Source organism: Fukomys damarensis, unplaced genomic scaffold (genome assembly GCF_012274545.1).
Source record: "Fukomys damarensis isolate Sample0158 unplaced genomic scaffold, DMR_v1.0_HiC HiC_scaffold_30, whole genome shotgun sequence".
Taxonomy (NCBI): domain Eukaryota; kingdom Metazoa; phylum Chordata; class Mammalia; order Rodentia; family Bathyergidae; genus Fukomys; species Fukomys damarensis.
The window spans coordinates 1,338,953-1,345,377 of NW_022900942.1; the positions used below are offsets into that span (position 1 = coordinate 1,338,953).

The 6,425-nt window shown below is 36.4% G+C and overlaps 1 pseudogene; it reads left to right on the top strand.

Moving 5' to 3' along the window:
- The first annotated feature begins 1,573 nt into the window (after window positions 1–1,573).
- On the top strand, window positions 1,574–2,638 carry LOC104852002 (annotated as a pseudogene).
- Window positions 2,639–6,425: the final 3,787 nt, after the last annotated feature.

Here is a 6,425-nt window from a genome sequence, read left to right on the forward strand (position 1 = left end):
GTTTTGTTTTTTTTATTTTCTAGGTAGATGATCTGGCTATTTGTGCCAACAGGGTATCAAGGTCCCCCACTACTATTATATCAGTGCTTATTTGGTTTAGCCTGTTCATTAATATTTGTTTCATATAGTTGGGTGCACTTTTATTTGTTGCATATATATTTGTGATTGTCATTTCTCCATCTTAAATTATTCCCATTACAAGGATGTGGTGCACTTTTTTCTCTTAATTAGGTTTGGTTTGAAATCAATTTATCTGCAAATAAGATCGCTACCTCTTTTTTTTTTTCTGGGTTCCTGTCACATGGAGAACAGTTTTGCATCCTTTTACTTTCAGTCTATGAATTTATCTATTTATTTATTTGTTTGTTTGTTTATTTATTTATTTTGTTTTTTTGAGATAGGGTCTTAAATGTAGTTGAGACTGACCTGGAACTCACTATGTGCCCAGGCTGGTCACCAACTCACAGTGATTCTCCTGCTGTAATCCTGTTGGTATTACAGGCTTGTGCCACCATGCCTAGTTTATGAATTTATTTTTGGATTAAATGTGTTTCATTTATAGAGCATATTGTTGGATTTTGCTTCTTAATCCATTTTACCAGTCTATTTTTTTGATTGGTAAATTGAGGCCTTTAGCATGGATTGTTATAACTGATGTGCATTGACTTACTTTCATGATATTTTCCAATTGTTGAAACTATTTTCTCCCTTTTTCCATGATTTATTTTCCTTGTCTGATTACTGCACTTTGCTGAACCTTATGGAGTTATGACCCTTATTGCTTTTCTCTAGGCTTTTGTTTAGAATTGTTTGGAATGGTTTGGTATACATGAAGTTACTCAGGTATTTGTTGTCGCTTATTGTATCTTATTTCACCATCAATTTTGAAAGCTACTTTAATCTAGGTTGGAGGTTGTTTTCTTCTAGGGCTTCAAATTAGTCACTACAGGCTCTCCTTTACTATAGGGTCTGTGTTGAAATGTCTGCTGTGATCCTGAAGGGCTTTCCTTTGTATGCAATTTATTTCTTTTCTCTAAGTACATGTAGTACTTTGTTCTTCTGTTGGGTTTCTGGGATCTTGGCTATTATCAACCAGGTGTAGATTTTCTTTGATCATAGCTCATTGGAACCCTGTATGTCTCACTTGTCTGTATGTCATATTATTTTTCTCTGCTCACTTTGCTTTATTAATGAGGGCATGGAATATGTCTGAAGCAATGTGTCTTGTTTTCTGTAACTGTCAATTTTTGTCACTAAAATGTGAAGAAAAGTTGGTCTTAAATCAATACAACAGAAGTTGGAGTAGATTTGAGATAAGACATGAGCAGAGAGAATGTCAGCGAGTTGATTATGAGGCTGATATAATTTAAAAATATTTCTTTCTTAAAGCAATGATTGTCAAAATTTAGAGGTATTTAATATATTAGGAATCATAAAATATAGTTTACTGATTTTCATCTCCAGCCTTTTCAAAAGTGACTTGCACAAAAAAATTATGATTACTATATTTCCAGAAGAGGCATTTTCTCCTTGTATGTAATTCATTTTTTCACATAATTTTCATCTTATCACTTCCATTAGATCCATGGAGAATATGAAACCCCCAAATCAAACTGCTTTCTCTGAATTCCTTCTTTTGGGACTGACAGATGATCCAGAGCTTCAGCCCCTCATCTTCAGTGTGTTCCTGTCCATTTACCTGGTCACCATCCTGGGAAACCTGCTCATCATCCTGGCTGTCAGTTCTGACTCACATCTCCACACCCCTATGTACTTTTTTCTGTCCAGCCTGTCCTTCACTGACATCTGCATAAGCACTATCACCATCCCAAAGATGCTAGTTAACATCCAAACACAGACTAAGAATATCTCTTACAAAGCCTGCTAAACACAGGTTAGTTTTGTCTTAATTTTTGCATACTTGGAAAATTTTCTCCTTGCAGTGATGGCTTATGACCGCTATGTGGCCATTTTTCATCCACTGAGATACACAGTCATTATGAGTCCCCACCTCTGTATCCTGCTAGTTTTTATCTCTTTGTTGGTTAGCACTGGGGATGCCCAGATCCACACTCTGATGGCACTGCGACTGTCCTTCTGCACAGAACAGAAAATCCCTCACTTCTTCTGTGAACTTGCTCAGGTCATCAAGATTGCCTGTTCTGATACTGTCATTGATAACATCCTTATCTATGTTTCATTTTGCATAGTTGGTGCTATTTGTCTTGGTGGAATAATTTTCTCTTATATCCACATCATGTCCTCTGTTTTAGGAATGCCATCACAGGGAGTAAAATATAAAGCCTTTTCCACCTGTGGGTCTCACCTGTCTGTTGTGTCCTTGTTCTATGGGACAGGATTTGGGGTGTACTTCAGTGCTGCAGTTACTGATTCAATCAGGAAGACTGCAGTGGCTTCAGTGATGTATTCTGTAGTTCCTCAAATGCTGAACCCCTTTATCTACAGCCTGAGGAACAGAGAAATGAAGGAAGCCCTGAGAAAACTCATTGCTAGAATACTCTCTCTTCTGTGTTGTTTCATTGGCTTTGGACCAACAGGACAAAAGGAATTCACAGTAACTAAATTCTTCATGAAAGAAAATTCCTGGCTCTGCCACTGCCACAGTCAAAAATTATGAGATTACATAAGAATGAAGTTTCTTTTATTTTGTGTTTGTTTCCTGACCTTTTTTTCTAGAATTGTGATGATGAACAAATAGTTTTACGTACAAACTTTTATGCAATCAGCTGTGATGTTATAATTTTTGTTATGGCATGTGTTTAAAATAAATTGGGATGATGTTCTATAGGATGATCTAAAACTGCCATCTTGTCTTATATTGATATTAAAAGATAGACTATAGCATCATTCTATTTAAGAAATGTATTCTGAAAGAGTTAGCATGAGGCTAAATATCTTGACATTTCATTAGATTGAATTCATTAGGGCTGGGAATTTAGCTCAGTGGTTCCACCACCTGTCTCACAAGCACAAGGCCTGAGTTCGATCACAGGTACCAATAAAAAAATGAATTCATTAAAAATAAAGATTTAATTTAAGCAATAATATGTAATATGTTCTTCAATTATTAACTGTAGCTGATGTTTCATTACATCAACTGAGATCATTGTAAGCTAACACACTACTATTGGCAGTGACATTGTAATTTCTCATTATTCTATAAAAAAATCAAGAGTCACAAATTTATCCCCTCGTGTGAAGTAAAATATTATCTGGGACAAATTTTGGGAATTTGGAGAAGGTAGCTGTGAAATTACAAAATATTAGCCCATATATATTTCTTTATTACAGAATTAAGTAAGATCTGATGTGAAATCTGCTGAACTAAATGTTCAGAATGAATATTAAGGCTCAGGAAACATTCTGTGATATTTTGTATGCCTACATGTAAAACCTAATCTTTCACATCAAATACTAGAATCAGGCTTCAAAAACATCATTTTTATCTGTATAATAAGGCCAGAAGTGTGATGGAGAAGAGTGGCACCTGAACGTTTTTGTTTGGTGCATGCAATGTATATAGGCACAAACAGTTGGGAAGAATTGGGTGAATACATTGATTTTGCAGTTAAGGGATTTGGCCATCTTCAATTTTATCTTTCTAGAGAGTTAATCTTTAAACATTTTAATGTGCTCTGATCTTGATGAGAAAACAGTTTTTGGTTAATGAGGAGCTTTGGATATTGAGTCTCCAGGGATCCAGGAAGTGCAAATATGCTGTATGTGACCACCTCCCTCTTTAGTGCTCTCCAGCTGGGAAGCCACACCTAAGGATCCCCTCAGAGTTTATCTCTTTGGCCAAGGGTATGGTGCCTGGCTCCCCAGAGCCCTTCCTGAGAACGCACCTTCTGCATAACCAAAAACCAGGGGAGTTAACAAGCTTCTCTTCACACTTTTGTCAGTCAGATAACCCAAAGCCCTTGGGGTACTTTTTAGAAACATGGCAGGAATTTATTACAATTTTATCTGAGTAAAAGACATGAGCACAAAACATGTAGAAGATGATCACTATCAATTTATCCCTATGGTTCTTGTCTGTCCTCACTGCTATATATTATGTCACATCTTTGTAAAATCACTCAATGCAGGTCTCATTCTTCAGGACTTCTCCATTATTTATTTGTCAGCAGCAAATATAAATTATCGGTATAAATTCTCCTCATACAAGAAAAAGAGCATGATTTCATTCTCAGGTATTTTATTGCACCTTCATTGTGATGGAGGGGAGACATAAAAATTTTTGGTCAATTTCACCATATCTTTCTGTAACCTGTGCAGTCAGTCAAGCTGAAGAGCTTTGGTATCATCTCTCTTTATGGTAAGGAGCCCCCTGGGAAAAGAAGTGTAGACCCAAGACATACCAAGCAGGTACATACTGCAATGGCCTGTTGTATTTTATAAAATCACAGAATATTTAAAATTGTAACATCAGAATAAGTATTGTAATAATAATTTTACATAATTATAAAATGCCATTATTCAGTCTTTTTCAAAATTGACAAATGTTGTGCCAGGGATTTAGCTCAGTGGTTCTGCTGCCTGCTTCACAAACACAAGGACCTGAGTCTGTTCCCTGGTACCAAAAAAAAAAAAAAAAAAATAAAAAAAAAAATAGTTCAATGTTAACAAATGTTGATGTTCTGCTGTATCAACTTTCTGTCTTTTTTAACTACACTGAATAGACCTACTGGTATTATGCTACACTTCTCTTCCTTTGTCAAAGTAATTGTCACTCAAGCATATTTTCATGTTTTATATGTTTATCCTCATCATATGTCACAAATACGAACTAACATACTAAATTAATAAAAATAGTAATAATAATAAAAAGTAATGTGGAAGAAGATTGAGAGACAGAGGAAAAGAGAACAGTGCAGATGTGAGAGGGAATAAAAACATTCAAGATATATTAATTACCTCCTCCCTTAGATGATCATAGACATCATGTCCATCATGTGAGTATTGATGAAAAAAACCAACTGCCAACAAAAATGTTATGTAAGAAAGCAAATAGCAAAATTAGAACGCAGTATAATGTTCTCAATATAGAGATTTTAACAGTTTAGGGAGAAGAATAACAGGCAAAACCAACAGCCACCATAGTACTAAGTCAGTGAATACATGGATCTCTTATTGGGTTTTTAATTTTCCAACTGAAGATGCTCCATTTTTCTTTCATCTTGCTAGGTTTTTCTTCCACACATCCTGTCCTTTCTATAATGAACCCTTCCAGATATTCTGGTCTTGCCCCTGATAGAAAAAATGTAAATAAAGATCCTTCAGTAGTCAGGGCTCAAGGCTGCACCCCATTCTTCAACAGCTGGGGCTGCCTGCCTGTGAGCAAGAGTGGGGGCCAGAACAGGTAGAGAGCAAGAAGACCAAAGTTCTGAGCTCAGAAAGATGACAGAGTGATGAGTGGCAGAGAGAGGGCCTCTCCAATGCTTGTGGAAGAGAATTGAAGCCCACTGGTAGAGCAGATAGCCTCTGTAATAAAGATCCAGCAGACTACAGTGGTTGAGGAATAGGTGAGATCAGCCCCTCTTAACTGAATCCGGACTGGTTGTGGGGGAGGGGCAGCTGGAACCTCAGCAGAACCCTGCGGAGTTCCACTCCACAGGATGTCAGAGAGCTCAATTCTGACCTCAAAGACAGAAACTAGTGTGAATCTCAGTAGACTACAGCTGGCTGGCCAAGAATAACTGACTCAAACCTGCATCTCCCACATTGTCTACCAGTGACAGCAGAAACATGCCTTGAAGAAAACTATTTTTATTTTACTTTTCTTACTTGTCCTATCTTTTCTTTTGTTCTCCTTCCTTCATCTACTTAAGTTCTCTCCATTTTGTGCCTATTTTTCCTTTTCATTTTTTTCTTTATTGCTCTTATTTCTATAACAGCATGAATATGGTTTCTAGTACTCCTGTTACTATTAGTTTGTTTTCTTCTTACTTTTATTCCTTAATTCTCTTTACCTCCTATATTCCACAGTTTATCAAAGTTTCTATGATCTTCCTGTGTCCTGTAGCTCTAATTCTCAACTCTCCATCTCCTATTTCTCTATCCCCCAACTCATTCTAAATCTTCTTCCTGGAAGGTACAGTCACTATACCAAAGGGCTTATTACCCATATAATTCTGATTGGCCCTAGAATTTGATATATAATTTCAAGTCAAGTTCATGCAGTAGAGATTAAAACATAAATAATTATCAACATTTTTTATTTTCTAAGCTGTCTTTGAGGCTGTTGTCAGTGGTGAATGGATTACTTTGGCCAAGGTGTTGTGACTACCCAAGTCAGTTGTTCTTCTTGATATACTGAAACGGAGACTGTTTAAGGGTCATTACAGACTGAAAACCCTAAAATAAGCTATACCTGGAAGCCACTTTTTAGACAGAGATATTCC